This window comes from Hypanus sabinus, chromosome 12, assembly GCF_030144855.1.
Source record: "Hypanus sabinus isolate sHypSab1 chromosome 12, sHypSab1.hap1, whole genome shotgun sequence".
NCBI classification, from domain to species: domain Eukaryota; kingdom Metazoa; phylum Chordata; class Chondrichthyes; order Myliobatiformes; family Dasyatidae; genus Hypanus; species Hypanus sabinus.
In genome coordinates this window covers 57555375-57572038 of record NC_082717.1, presented here as the reverse complement: position 1 = coordinate 57572038, position 16664 = coordinate 57555375, and positions in this window count along the sequence as shown.

The window sequence follows — 16664 nt, the reverse complement described above, 5'->3', positions numbered from 1 at the left end:
GTCCAGAGGAGGTTCACAAGGATGATTCCGGGAACAATTGCCAGCTCTGGACCTGTACTCACTGGAATTTAGAAGTAGGAGATCTCATTGAAACCTACCAAATGTTAGAAGGACTAGATAAGGTAGATGTAGAGAGAATGTTTCCTTTGGTGGAGGGTGAGGGGGGAGTTATCCAGAGCTAGAGAGGATGGCCTCAAAATTGAGGGACGACCTATTAGAAGAGAGGTAAGGAGAATTCTTCTTTAATCAGAGATTAGGGAACCTACGGAATGCCCTGCCACAGACTGCAGTAGTGGCCAAGTCTGTGGCTATATTCAAAGCATAAATTGATAGCATTGATAGCTTCCTGATAGGTCAGGGCATCAAAGGATATGGCGAAAAGGCAAGTGTATGGGGTTGAGTGATATCTGGGATCGGCCACAATGGAATGGCGGAACAGACTCGATGGCCGAATGGCCTAATTCTGCTCCTATGTCTTATGGTCTAAGAGTCAAGAAGTCATCTTGCAGCCATAAACTTTAGTTAGGTTGCACTTGGAGCATAGTGTCCATTCCAGGAAGTTACCTCTCATCCAATCTACAGGAGAGTCTGTAGACCTTACGTTGGCTTCCTCAGAATGCACACAATCTGAGGGACTGCTGAAGGAGAAGATGAAGCGCATTTTCAGGAATTTGAGAATGAACAGCAATGTGTAAAAATGAAATACTCTTGGAATACATGTATGAGGTTAGCATCAAAAATGATGAGAATTTAAAAAATAAGATGCAAAATTCTCAAATATGTATAAATGCAAGCCTATCCATTTTGTGGCTTCACTAAACACTAAGGCTTGCACCAAAGCATTCAAAATGAGCCCTAGTACCAAAACAAGTGAATATGATTTATGCACTTTTTCACTTAAATCCATTCTGGTCTTGATGAGAATGCTGGCAAAAAAATATGAGCATGGGTTGCAGCCTAAAAAATGCAGCCCACAAAAAGATTATGCATAGGGTGGAGTGAAGACTAATGTATCCATTGTCTCCTCACTCTTTTTCGTGTTGATTAACTACGGGTTAAACTCAATGGATGATCACGTATTTTGGTTTATTTTCAGCTTCCACTGCCTATTGAACTGCTTGTTCCTTTCTGTCAATATGTTAAGAGTACATTGCCCTATTGATAATAAGGTCTTATCCATTGTCTTATGTGTAGAAAAATCTTTGAGTTATGCCTCACATATAACTTATTTTGAAATAAAACAATGCCAAGATTCAAATCTTCATCAAATCTGTTCACAAAAACAGATAAGAATATATAGTTTCAAGATTGAACAAATCCCCAATTGCATGTAGAAGCTATGTTGAATGTGCGTTTTTTCACCTATAGGTTATATGTTACTTTAATAATTGAAGTTGAGCAGGTTTATCAATATAATTTCTAAGAAACTGACTAATGATGCAGATTAATTTCAGATGCAGCATTTCCATGACCAGTGCACTCATTCAAATATTTTTTCCTCACATTCAAACTGTTCTCATGTCCGAGAAACCAGGCTGGTCCTTGCTGGAGTTTACTGCTTATTTCTCATTCATATATTTATGATGTATTCTCTAATGTATTACACTAACCAAATCAGAGTTGATTTTATTTTCACAGTCTGCATTAGTCCTAACATGAATGCTGACGGAAATTGGCTGTCACAAACCAGTTTAGTTCAATTGAAAAATATGTAAATTAAAATGGTGTTCCACTGCAGAACTGTACGCAACAGGCAGTAAACTCCTATAGTAACCATGCAGATTGCCAACTCTTAGTCTTTTAAGGAAGTAACCAAAGTAACAAACAAACTCAAAGAGCTGGTCTCTTATGGATTGTCCTGACCTTCTTTATCTTAATTGTTTCACTCTCCAGAAGCTGGCATGCTCTGAGGGGAACAATTGTTTGGGTGAGTTTCAGAAAGAGTAAAACAGAGACAAAACTCACCAAATAAACAAAAGTGACAAAAAGAGACAGAGATAAAATAAAGGTGAAGACTAAAAGAAATTGGTAAAGTTACAGATGGCAAAGAAGCACAATCACTGACCCAAGATATTATAAATTCGGAGAATATTTTAGCTGGAGGCAAATGCAGAGGAACTTAAATGACTACCTGTTTATAATGACAGCCATGCAACAGATAGTGAGGTGCGATCACAAACCAGTAATCATATCAAGATATACACAAAATATCATAAACCACAAAAGCTTTTTTCATGGAACTTCTAGTCATCATTAGATACAGCCTTGAATTACCTTCATAGTATCAATGTTATTCTTGGAAATAAATAACAAAATTCCTTTTTTTGTCCTTAACTGTGCTGTTGATATAGACATCAATAGTTGGTATGTGATGCACCATCAATAACTCACTCTGAGATGTAAAGGCGAGATATCGGCTTTTATTGACCGGAAGAAGGAACAAGCAGTGAGTGACCACCATACTACATCCTGGAGACTGAGAGGCCGGGCTCAGGCCTTGATCACCTTTATACAGGGGTCTGTGGGAGGAGCCACAGGAGCAGTCAGCAGGGGGCGTATCCAGACAGGTATATGTAGTTCACCACAGTATGCTTGGATATTGATGGATATACTATATGACCAGTGATACGACTGCCCACTTTGAAGAGTGCAAGAAACCCCACAAACTCATTTTCAATCAGTGCTCAAGGTCATCTCATTGAGTTCCAGCCAACAGGAGATAAAGACAGTGTGCAACACACCTTTGTCATCAAAACAAGGCCACAAAATAATGAGGATTTGACACCGCACAATCTCCTTACTGATCTACTAGACTTGGTGGTGAAAAGCTTTCAAGGTGAGTCTACAATCTCATTTCTTACAACTAGAAAGGGAAGGATATGCCAGAGAACCCCAGAGATTTTGTAATCATGACCATTTTTAAGAAGAAAGTACAACTGTTCTAAGTAAAAGGGATTGGCTCTACTGTCTGCCTCTGGGAATGCCATTGACAGCATCCTCCTAAACAGCCTTCCTCTCAGTAGCTGAAACATTGCTTTCCAAATCACAATGAGGACAAGATCTTCATTGTCTGATAATTCCAAGAAACATGCAGAGCGGGGCAGCAGTCATATGTAGGCCTTGATCAACCTCACTACTGCCTTTCCTTCCATGAATACAGGGACTAAGAAAAATTGTTCTCAAATTTAGCTGCCCACATAAATTCATCTCCATCTATATATTTTTTATATAGATATGCAACCCATTATTCTAGTGATTGGGTCTAGAGTGAAGGCTGGTGTCAGACAAAACAGCACTTTTCTGAACACATATTTCTACCTTTCTCTCTGTAGTTTTAAACCTACAACAAAATTCCCACAGGCGCAGAGTGAATCTTCAAGACTAATGGAAACTGTTCATCAAATACCAACTGAACACCCGAATCAACAGCACCTGAATTTCAGTAGCTGAAAAGTAATGCACAGGTAGCACCTGTGTTGCAGTCTTAGAGACTAATATGCATGAGAAAACCTGCAGATGCTGGAAATCCAAAGCATTGCACACAAAATGCTGAAGGACGCCAGGCATCATCTATGAAAAGAAGTAAACGGTTAATGTTTCGAGCCAATACCCTTCATCAGGACTCTGGTGTTTGTAATATTACTACTACTGCAAAGTTACTTCGAGGGATGCCTCCCATGAAGAAGTTTACATCTTCGCTTCAATAAGTCCTGATGAAAGTCTTGCCTGTAATCGTCAACTTTTCCATAGATGTTACCTGGCCTGCTGAGTTCCTTGGAGATTGATAAGTTCCAGATATTATTTTCTATTTAACCAAGAGGATGGGCCTTACATTCATCATCTGCAAGACAAAGATCACCTACCAACCTTTCACCACTGTACAAATCCTGTTCTCTGACAATAAAAAAGGTCATGGCAAGATCTTGGAAGATGTAGACCAATTCTCATGCCACAGAGGGATACAGAAATGGGAACAGTACTTTCAGCCCATACTGACCCATTTACACTAATGCTGCATTTTCTCTGCCCCACCAGAGTCTGTCAGTCACCACACATTCAGAGCAATTTACTGCAGCCAATCAATTTACCTACCTGTTCATCTTTGCAATGTGGGAGTAAGCTGGAAACTCAGGGAGTCACCTCTCCACAAAAGCAGGCATCAGCGATCAAATCAACAATTGCTGTAATTGCCATTACGGCCATACTTAACCGAGGAAAATTATGTTTGAAGACATAGCGTGTTATAGTGTAATCAGCTTGCACTTGTCTCTCATGGTTCTCACAGTTTGCCTGGCAGCCAAGATTCCTGCACACCTGAACACTCCTGGACTACCTCCAGCAGGCACCTCAAGCAATAGAACTATACCACCAAAATTCTTTAGATTTACTGTAAGGGTGAGTGAACCATCATCCTAGTGTTGAGATCTTATTCACTCAGTCAGCTCTATTAAAAATAAATCATTGCCCATCTGCCCAACATCAGACTCCTGAAGCCACAATAAAAATGGCAGAAGCATTTTATGTTTAGTAACTCATTAATGGCACTCCAAACACTGAACTCAAAGATCAATAAAAGCTTTATGTATTTATGTTATCATGTCAGAACAGTCTCTTAAAGTGAAACTCCAACTCAATTGTGAATTACGTACATTTTCAATAATTACATTACCCTACATAGGCTCCCCCAGAGTTCACCAGCTTGGGTGCGCTGTCCAGCTTGGGTCTTATGTTCCATGAGTAGAGAAGCAACCAGTGACTCTGGCTTATCCAGAGGTCTGTTGACACGCTCATGGTCATGTCATGATGCCAGGGGCATGGTAGCGGATCTCTCCAAATCTTGGTGATCCAGTTTAAGGCGACCTACCAAAATATGTTCAGGTTTAGCCCTCTTATCTATGATAAAAGTCTTTCTCCCCTTCCTAAAATGTGGAATGGCCCATCATAAGGGGGCCTTAGGGGATGTCCGTGTGCATCATGGCGGACAAAAATGAGGTGGAATGTAGGTCAACAGGAACCCAAGTGTGTTGTGTGCCATGATGGGAGGTAGGAACAGGTGAAGAGGAATTGAATTTACTGAGGAGGGTAGAACCCTGTTGAGAGGCTGACCAGATGTCTCCCCTAAACTTCCCTCCCTTAACTTTGTACATATGCCCTCTGGTGTTTGCTATTCATGCCCTGGGAAACAGGTACTGGCTATCCACCCTGATCAAGTCCTTTTCACTTGTGAATACTGAAGCAAAGTATTCATTTAGGACCTCCCCAACCTCGGTATGCACAGAATCTCAAAGAGGCCAAATGACAGCCATCTTGGGAATGTCCTCTGAGCACACAGGTGCCTGATGATAGCCCCAAACTAGAATTGACTTTGGAAAAAATTAACCTTCTGGCTAAATGTGGCAAAAATTCTTGTACGTGTGAGACCGGGTAATGATCGGGGGTATGATGGCTTTGTTAAGGCATTGGCAGTCGCCACAATGGCAGCAACCATCATCGGACTTAGAGTCTAAATGGAGCACAAAGCCCAGGGGCTATTCCACCAGCATACAATGCCAGCTCTTTCCATGTTGGTGAAGTCAGCCTTTATATTTGCCAGCCCTTCTGCGTCCAGTCTATACACACAGGCATGGACTGATGGGTCAGTAGTTGAAAAGTGGTGCTCGGCCCCATGTTTTGAGACTGTGGAGAATATGGGCTTGTTGAACTTTGGGAATTCACCCGGCAATCAGGTAAACTCACATGCGCTGCTGCGTACGCTTGGCAGAGTCATTGTGGGGATCTCACTGAGGAGCAGGGTAACAACTCAGAGTACTTGACATCCACAAGCCGGCAGTTCTTAAGATCAACTGGTCATCCTTGGGCACACAGGAAACCCACACTGAACAGAGGTCTAGCTGCTTCAGTCAGGACCAAGTCCCTTGTGTAGTGCTGCCCTCTGAAGCAGACGTCACCTGTTGTGTCCCTTAAGTCTTGATCCTGCTGCCATTGGCGGCCTCTAGCGTGCTTTTGTCTCTCTTTGCCTTCTCTGCCCTAGGTGATGCTGGCAGCACACTCACTTACACACCCGTGTCACACAGGAAGCATTGCCCTGAAAGGGTGTCCGTAATGAACAGTGGATGACCCTGGCAGCTGGAACCCAGGTGTTCCCAGACCTCTGATGTCCTGATGCACTGGCATTGTTGAAGCTGCAAAGCATCAGTACTTCCTTGCATTCGTACAAAACCGTGCAGGGTAAAAGCACAGGCCTGGTGGCATCTGTTTCACAGCTGTGGGTGTCCTTGCATTGGGAGCCTTGACACTGCTTATTGAGGTAGAGAAAGGAGGTGCAACAATGCAATGCTGCCTGGCTGAGTGTAGACTATCAGCCATTTTAGCAAGCTCCCTACAGTCCTTTGTGGGTGCATTAGCCAGTGCTATGTAAACATTCGCTGCATGAAGAGTTCCTATAAAATAAAACAAGGATGGTGATTTCCCAGGAGAGACAGGATGTGGTCTATTAGCTCTGAGGGCTTACCACTACTGAGCCTGGGCAAGGAGAGCAACAATTGTTCTCAGACTCCAATCGTCCAAAAGTCTGTAAAAGGTGAGTTTCAGTGATCAGTGTTTATTGTGCTCAGACATGTGTTCTCATAGACTCACCACTCTCATAGCTGTGGAGTCGCTGAGTGACACTACTACATAGAAATATTTGCTGTGGTCAGTGCTGATTCCTCGGAGGGTGAACTAGGCCTCAGCTTGTACAAACCAAATGATGGCATTTTGCTCCCAAAACTCTGGCAGTTTCAAAGTGACTGCGCTGGCTGACGTGTTCAGTAACTCTGGAATCATCTTGGAGTATTGGGGTTACCATTGTAGTTTTTTGCAAAGGCACTATGTCTTTAAGAAAAGTCATAGAAACTCATTCATTGAACTCGGAAACACTGAACACAAAGTGCGGTAATAACTTTACGTAATTACACCATCACATCAGACCAGCAGCTTAAAGTGAAACCATGAAACCCCAACTCAATGTTGGTGGTTGTGAATTATGTACATTTCCACCAATCATGTTATCATATGTTTGTATTCCATCAAGGGAAAGAATTTCCAGGTACAGACAGGAAAAAGTACAAGGATCAAAACTTGCTTAAAACAATGCAACATCCCACTGACTCTTGGGAATTTGTGGCCTATGACCTCTCAAAGTGGATAAGGAGCAGGTGGAATGGCATTGAGAATCTCAAGGAATGAACACAAGTTTTGACTGAACAGCAAGAGGAACGCACCACCTTACAAACTAAAGATTTGCCCACCCCATCAGACACCTCCTAACCCATTTATGGTCTGAGTTTCCTTCACTTGCCTCATTAGCTATCCCAGAATACACAAAAACAGAATAGAAGGAAACCATCCACAATCTCAATGAACTTCCTCAGAAGAAGAAGAAAATAATATAGTAATGCCCTCAAGAAATGAATTTAAACATCATGGCAACATTGCACAAATCTACTCATATTCAATAGCAAATCTAGAATTAAAAACTGTTTTATGCACTACTGAGCTCCTATTCAGATACATAACTATTGTGTATACCATTGCTGTACTACTTAAAAGTGTTTTCCCTAATTATAATGATGCAGGGTCAAGAAAAAATAGGAGGAGAAAGAAAATAACATGGTTTTATAAAGCACAGACTCATCTTTGATTTGTGGATGGACTAAAATGCATTAGGTTTTGAATGATTTTTCAAGACAGACTAGTGTTGTGGAAGTTTTCATTTTCAGGAATCTTTGCTAGAGAAATCAAATTCTGAATTTACCTTCCTGCACTCATCTTTCACTGATAACCAGTTATCTTAGAAACATATAGCATACAGTTTCTCAGGGAATAAGGCTTTAAGTGCTCCGTCTATTTCCTGCAGAAGAAAGAAAGAACATGAGGTCCACTTTTGAACCAGATCCCATCTACTATGTTTATTTCTCCATTAACACACACAAAATGCTGGTGGAACGCAGCAGGCCAGGCAGCATCTATAGGGAGAAGCACTGTTGACGTTTCGGGCCGTCAGGATTAACTGAAAGGAAAGACAGTAAGAGATTTGAAAATAGGAGGGGGAGGGGGAAATGCAAAATGATAAGAGAAGACCGGAGGGGGTGGGATGAAGCTGAGAGCCAGACAGGTGATTGGCAAAAGGGATACAGAGCTGGAGAAAGGAAAGGATCATGGGACGGGAGGCCTAGGGAGAAAGAAAGGGGGAAGGGAGCATCAGAGGGAGATGGAGAACAGACAGAGTGATGGGCAGAGAGAGAAAGAAAAAAAGGGAGGGGGGAAAGAAAAACAAAAAAAAACCTAAATATATCAGGGATGGTGTAAGAAGGGGAGGAGGGGCATTAACGGAAGTTAGAGAAGTCAATGTTCATGCCATCAGGTTGCAGGCTGCCCAGCCGGTATATAAGGTGTTGTTCCTCCAACCTGAGTCTGGCTTCATCTTGACAGTAGAGGAGGCCATGGATAGACAGGCCATGGACTGCTGCCTGGCCTGCTGTATTCCACCAGCATTTTGTGTGTGTTGCTTGAATTTCCAGCATCTGTAGATTTCCTCGTGTTTGCCTTTAATTCTCCATTCTTGTTTTCTTGCTGGTCTAATTTAAACTAATACATTTTTTCATAACAGGGTTGGCACTGAGTTTTGCTCAGCAGCAGGAGCTTTAGCCATCTTGTAACTCTTGTTTGGGGAACTATTTTAGAACTTCATGTTGACAGTTATTAAAATATGCTAACTTTTAGTCAACAATAGTGACAAGCCTTGTTACAGCGTATCTAAGAACTTAATATCATATATTCTAGTCATCACACCAGAAATTGGACTGCAGTAAAATTTGTCTACTTGCTGGCAAATCCCAATATTAACGCCAGCTCACTTTGAAAAATTAGACAGAATCCTTCCTGATTATAAAACAAATCTCGAATAAACCTGTACTATAATAATAAAAACAGTATGATTGTATGTGTGGATTATTAGCCAATACTTGAATTGAAGATCTGAGATAAATGCAAATAGAAGTAAGTATTTGTATTTATATCTGACTTCTGCCATGTCCTCAGTGTCATCTGAAAGGGAAATTTTGGCTTCCATCTTATTGCGGTATTTATTTTACGTAGCTACCTGCAGTGATGTGGTTAGTGTGAGGAGCAGCCCCATTAAGTATTAGGCTGGTCCCTAATTTTAGCTAAAGTGGTAATTATGTATTGGTAATGCTGTACACTTGTAGGTGGATTCATCTCTGGACAAATGATTTGTTTTTAAAATCTAACTCTCATTATCAGAAGGCATCATGAACACTACTGCAAAGAATTAACACACACTCAAAATATTTTTTTCTCTATATCTCTGGTGCTGTGTTTTTCAAAAATGGAATGCACATTTCTGTGTAAGCAGTGAAGCTGTTGACATAATTGGAGGCCCTAGCCAGGAGGAGTTACTAAGTCTGACAGTCAAGGGAAATGAATTAACATGCACAGTTGAATGATAAAATTTCTGAGGTACTCCTGGGTTAATAACCATATCCACCATTGTTAACTCTACTCCTACATACCGTCAGGTTTGCTGACTTCTCCAAGCCAAGGTTTTTGCTTTGTTGTTGCTTTCCACTAGTTAAAGAAAAGTACTCAAAGTCACAAGAGATGGACAATTGACAGTAAATTCGAGAGGTAACAGTTATTTATCATTTTGTGAAAGACACTGGTTATGAGAGATTATCTCTTCAGAATTATGCCACAACTTTTGAAGTTAATTTAAGATGCCATCAATTCAAATCAAGATGCAAGTTAGCCTTTGGCCAGACCTAGTTAACTGCTTTGTAGTTTGATTGTAATTTCTAGTTCTGGTGATACCGTTTTCTCCAAGAAAACTGCACATAGCAGAAATGCAGTCATTCCAGCACTGAATTCCAGATGAGCTCTGCCGATCTTTCATGCTCCCACGGTCATATTTTATTTTTACATATCTACCAATTCCTTTATTCTGCAGGTAGAATACTGAGAATTTCAGTAAATCATACCTATCATTTTAGGTTTTACTTACCAGGAATAAAATGATAGCTGCCCTGCCAAAATTGTAACAGGTTACAAAGTTAAATTCTGGAGAATAATTGCTTTAAAATGTCCTGTTAACAGAAAGCAGATGTCATAAAAGCTTTCTCCACACAGCACATTGCAGTATAAATCCTTTGCCTACAAAAACTTGTATCTGATTTGATGCCTTCATGAAGTTTTTCTCTAAGCATTGAATGGAAACACCCCTGCACATTTACCGCTATTTTAGGTAATGCATTCTTGGTCATCTTTCCCGGAGAATTACAGTACAGCACATAGAGGATTCCAGCGTTTTTGGTGCAAAATGTGCATAAAAAAATTGAAGTAATTCCATGTCAGCATAAAGTTGACAGGGAATGATTATAACAGCTTCGAAGCCTGAAAAAGAGCGTAAATAACTAGAATCCCCTGTGGGCTCACTCAGCCTGCATATGTAATGACGGTGATGGACAGCCACTATAGCTAGTAATGGGAAGCAGAGCAGTCACTCTGCAAATATGCAAACCATTTCTCATGCATTGTGTTTTAAAAGTGCATTGCAATCCACATTACCATCCGAGATGGCAGTCATTGAAAGGAAGTATAACCCTTTCCAGTGACCTACATAGATTCTGTTTAACACATTATCAAAAAAAATTTATACAACATTTTTAACATACTTCAGCTTTCTTCCAATGTTCCATTCCTTTCATTCTGACAAAACATTTTGTCACAGAGTTTGAAAGAAAGATAGAGCCCAAGGACTGTAGTTCAAAATTATTTCCTGATAGTGCTACTTTCTTTCATTAACCCTTTAATTCCAGCATATTCTGAGGATGCTTTTCTTCTGAGGTTCAATTTCAAATTCTGTTTCAGATTTATTTATTACAGGTACATCGAAACATCCAGTGAAATGCACCATTAAAGTTAACAATCAACGCACCCAAAGATGGACTGGGGGCAGCCTGTAAGCGTTACCACGCATTCCAGCGCCAACATATCATGCCCATGATGTTCAGTAGAACAACACAGAACACCACAAAACTGAATATACCAAACAACAACAGCAAAACAAGCCTTGTTCCTCTCTTTATTTTTACATATAAATAAGGCTTTAAAATAACCCTTTAATCTCTTAGTTGGTCATAAGTAGGTGACCTCTGGTGTCAGCTTCCTTCCAAGCAACCCACCAAACCACTACGTACTGTGATATTAACCATCCAGGCTTCATTTCTGCATTGCCAGTAAATTCAGTGTTCTTTAGTCATCCCAGCACAGTTATGTGCAACAAAGGAGGAGAAATTCAAGACAGAAAAAATTCAAGGTGAGAAGGAAATTGACATCCTGACACAATGTTTACAGGAGTGCTTCAATTGTCAATGCTCTTCTTACCTGCTTTAACTTCCTGGGAAAGTCTCACTGGCTTTAACACAAAAACTTTTACACTCCAATGTACATATTTAAAGAAGGTACCCTGTAAAAGGGCAGATCAAAATCATGACTGTTAAATCGAGGTGTAAGTTTGGTTTTTCAATTGCTCATTGTGTAGAAGCAGGGATAGAGTTAAAATTTCTCCCTGATCATAATAAACAATATGTGTATGTGGACATATGTGTACATATTTTATATTTTTTCTACAGCAGATGCCAGCAGAGTCCATCAAGGCACATTCCATGTGAAAGGCAAAATTTAATTTATAAATAAGATCAGTACATTTTGCACCAGCATCACATCAGTGGTATCGCTATATTGACTGTCGTTATCATAGTGCAAGGGACTTGCATTGAGAAGAATTCATAAAATGCATTTAAGGGTGTCCTTTGAGGAGGTATTAAGAAATTTGATGAAGGCAGGGTAATAGAATTTGCTGTAAGGGTTTTAATAAAGCTTTTGCCCAGGTCCTATGTGGTCCAGAGGTTTAGGCACAAGGGATCTAATGTCATGCTGATAAACAGAATCTAATATTGCCTAGGTGATCAGAAGTAGAAGATCAGAGCTGAGGCCTTTGTTGCTTATATAAATGACCTGAATGAGAATATAGAGCATATGGACAGTAAGTGTGCAGATAACACAAAAATTGGTGGAGTCATGGATAACAAAGAAGCTTTAGTTAAAGATACAGTGGGGCGTAGATCAGTTAGGTGGAATGGCGGCAGATTACAGTTAATCTAAAGAATTGCAAGGTAATGCAGTATGGAAGGACAGATTCTAGTAAGGCATATGAAAGTAACTGGTGAGGATCTTGGGAGCATTGATATACGGAAAGAGCTGAGGATACAAGTCTACCACACTCTGAAGTTAGCAACACAGGAGGATAGGACAGGGAGAAAGGTATTTGGTATGCTTGTCTTCATTGGCCAAAGCATTGGCTATAAGAGTTGTGACATCATGTTGCATCAGTACAAAACTTTAGTTAAACTGTTCATAAAGTGGTGTGTGCCTTTCAGATAGCCACATCACAGGATGGACATTATGACAATAGAGATATTGAAGAAGAGGTTCTACAGCATGTTGCCTGGAATGAAGGGCTGTGGTTATAAGGAGAGATTATTCTCACTAGAGTATAGGAATCTACAGGATAACTGTGTAGAGTTTTATTATATTGCAATGGGCATAGAGAGGATAGATAGAATCTTTATTTTTCCAGAGCAGAGAACACATGCTAAATGGAGAGAAATTTAAAGGAGCTTTCAGCTGTGTGCTTTTCACTTAGAGCGTGGTGAATATTTGGAGAAACCTGCCAGAGGAGATAGTGGAGGCTGATATAATTTATGAAGTTTAAAAGACCATTGTACAGGTAAGTAGATAGGAAAGGTGTAGAGGTAATCAGGTCTAATACAGGCAAATGGCATGGGTAAAATAGGTGTATGGGGCCGTTTCTGTGCTATATATTTCTATGACCCTATGAAAGTCATTATAATTAGATAAAGAGAGACCAATTTTAAAGCACAAGAAGCACTTCGGATATTATTATATCAAAATTTAAAGTATAAACATAAGCAGGGTCTTGCAGGACTGAGTGGTCTGTATCAGCATGATATATGTATGAAATGATTCTATGTAAATGATGCTTAAGAACTTTTGCACTCAGTCCTGGCGCTGAGATTTACCTTTGCTGTCAGATGAGTGTACACTGTGCAGGTATAATTAGCTCATTTATGCAGCGCACACAATTTTCCTGTAACTAACTAGAGAGAAAAAAAAAGCTGTAGTAAACAACTTTAGGGCTCTTATACAGCTGTCAATTTACTTCTCAAACCTACAAGGGACTTAAATAAAAATTGCAAAATCAATTGGATTTTTCTATAAATGAACCCAGCTTGTACCATTAGCATTCCCATCATTTGTACTGATGAGGAACCTTTCCACACAAGTGTAAAAGTATGCCTTCGAACCAAGTTCTTCAAAAATATTACAGAATGACAATGAAGAAAGTTATCATAGATGACATGCCTTCTCTTGATTCATTTCTTCATATAAATTCCAATATCCTGTATCAAATACAGAGCCTATACAATATAGATTTCTCACCTAGCAATTACCAGATTGACTTCCTTGCAAAGATTTTGTTCTTTGTGCAAGTCTTCCCTCGCACCCCTCCTGATGTGTATTCCACAGCTTGAGCAGACTCTGTATCTCATATATTCCATAGATAGGAGTCAGAAAATTAATATTATATATAGTATAACATTCATTTATATACTGATATATAGGCTAATTGACACCTAGAAGAGAGTGGTAATCACATCTCAAGGTTCAGATGATGTTCACCAAACACTTGCTCTTCAATTTCACAGATTGTCATGTCATCTGAACCCTTCTGTGAGATTACAGTCTTCTGATTATTTCCTGCTAGTCATTATTCTACATATTAATTGTGAAATACAATGTGTGCAATCCGATTGGAAAGCTTTCACCAAAGGAAATACAATTCATATCTTCAGTTATTATCATTGTGAAATTATAAAGCATATTTTCTCTTTCATAAAAGAAAACTATCCTTTTTACTTTTTTCTTAAAATCTGACAAGAAAAAGAAACCTAGTTGGCAGTTTAAAATCAAAGGGAAAATCTAATTCACTTCTTCATGCCTATGGGACATGAATATTTTGTAGTCTTCTTAGAAATTAAAGTGAAGGTTTCATTTCTAGTCATTTTGTTTATCACATGAAATGATCTCTTTGCTTAAATCAAATACATTAAACATCATATTTGAATAGTGTTCTGTTCCCAGCATGCCCATCAAACAGGTGCAATTTAATGAAAACCCAAGAAAACATGCAGAATTTTAAATAAACAAATTCACATCTCTACAGCACTAAGCACGGAACACCACGAAAGATACATCTACATAAATAGATCATTAAATACGCTTCAGTTGGGAAAACTAATATTTAGGCTTAGGTATCCAAAAAAACCAAGACCTCCAAACAGTTGCTTGATCAAACAGATTGGTCATCAGGAAAAAGAAAGCAAAAATCAGTACAGGTCCCATCTACTTAGAAGTCATGTGAAAATTAAAAAATAATGAAAGGTCTCTGTATAAGACATGCAAGTTGCATACGATGCAGTGGGAAGCAACACAGACTGCCACGGAGCTAAAACAATATGCCAAGATTGTCGTTAAGGGAAACATTATTCATTACCAGCATTAGCATCACCTGACCCATCAGAATATTAAAATTTAACAAGGAGTTTGAACTGTCCTTGTATAAACAGTGGGGTATCATGTTGGTCTTATTATTAGTTCTGTAGAATGTCTGTAATTGTATCAATATTTTAATCTTAGACATATGATCTGTGATGCATTGCTTGCATATAATTGAGAGCAACACTATTTAATCGTGAAGAAATAACACTGCGCATTTTATTGTAACATGCATTATTTAATTAAAAAGGCAGAATCTGTCAGTAGCAAAATAATATTAAAAAGATTGTGGTTTATTGCTTCGATATATTTGATTTATTTGTAATATGAATGTTTAAACATTAAGAATTTATGAGACAAAATCTCAAAATGAAATATTAGAATTTACTTCATTTGTAATTACAGTAAAACACAACAAAATAACTAAATAATTACAATGTATTATTACTATAATAAGCTTCTTTCAGAATAATTGTCCTAACAATTACACCAAGATTACTTTAACTTAAGGTTAATCAGTAAAGCTACTCCAGCTACGAAACATAATCATTTATAATATTTAATAAACTCTGCAGAATTGGCATTGCTTGGCATTTATATATTAAAAATAATGTAATTTATAAAAAGAAACATTTGGAATCATATGTCAAGTACTTGAGTTGCCAGGATACTTCATTATCATATCATACACATCATTAGATTACATTTTCATAATTAATATTTTACAGATATTCTTAATAAAATATAGCAGTGTTAAGAGAAATGCCGACAACAACAACTCCCACGGTCCAAACAGGAAAGCAATAATATATTCTCCATATCAGAGTGAATGCAACACATTCACACGTCATGTAAGCAAAGGTCATATCCTTGATGTAAGACCCTGGCTAATGTCCAGTCAAGACTCAGGGAAATTAAGTAATACAGAAAGCTATCACTTAGAAACACTATTACTTCAAGTGACAGACAGTTTTTGACATCTTAAGTGCCTGACAATGGCAGGTCAGGCAGTTTTATTCTCAAAATACCATTTAAATATGAAAAAGAAGCACTTGTTTTTTTTGTTCTTACTAGAAACAATGCAAATAGCAAAGAGTGAAAATAATTCTCAGCTACCTGCTAAGAGACTGCAATGTGAAACAATTCTAAAACACCAAGGGAACTGAGTTAAAGCTGCAATTTTTATCTAAGAATGAGAGTTATTTTTAAAGCAGCCATTCCACCTGCAATTCATCCTTAGTCACCATCAGGCAAATGCAATCTTTAACCTACTCAATCATGTAATGTGTAGGTCCCATCACGCACTCAGACAGGCCAGTTCATGACTTTGATATGGACATTAGGTTTTCCATGAAGTTATTTAGACCAGTGCAACACTCCTATTGGTTGTCAGACTGCAAGTGACCCACGAGGTCAAGCAGTCTAATAATTCTCAAATTTGTGACAGAATCTACAGTACAATGGTTAGACTCAATGGTTGTTTTGCTGTTCATGTAAGATTTGCATTGATTCCAAGCCCTGCGGGTTCTTTGAGTACCCAGGAAGAACGTTGGAATTTTTTATGATAATGATCACCTTGTTCAAGTAAAAGATTGTGGGGTAAAAATAGGATTGTACCTATTTTTGGATCCGGAATCAGCATAGTATACTCAGCCCACACACAAGCACATGGGTATAGTTAGGTAAAAGAATTATTTCCCTTGTTCTGTAGTATTATTACATAGGTTGCCAGTAATATCCACACTCCTAATTAGCAACTCCCCTACGCAGGGATTTCAAACTCACGGCTTTCTGATACTATTAATCCAGGTCAGCGGTTCTTAAAGATGACATAACCATTGGTTACAGAACCCCAGGGCCTGGCAATGGTACTGCAGACAATCTTGCTGTGAGTTTGTCCAGAATCAGATGACTAAACTGTGAGCCCCAGTGGAGGTGGCGTTGTCAACATGTCGACCACAATATTG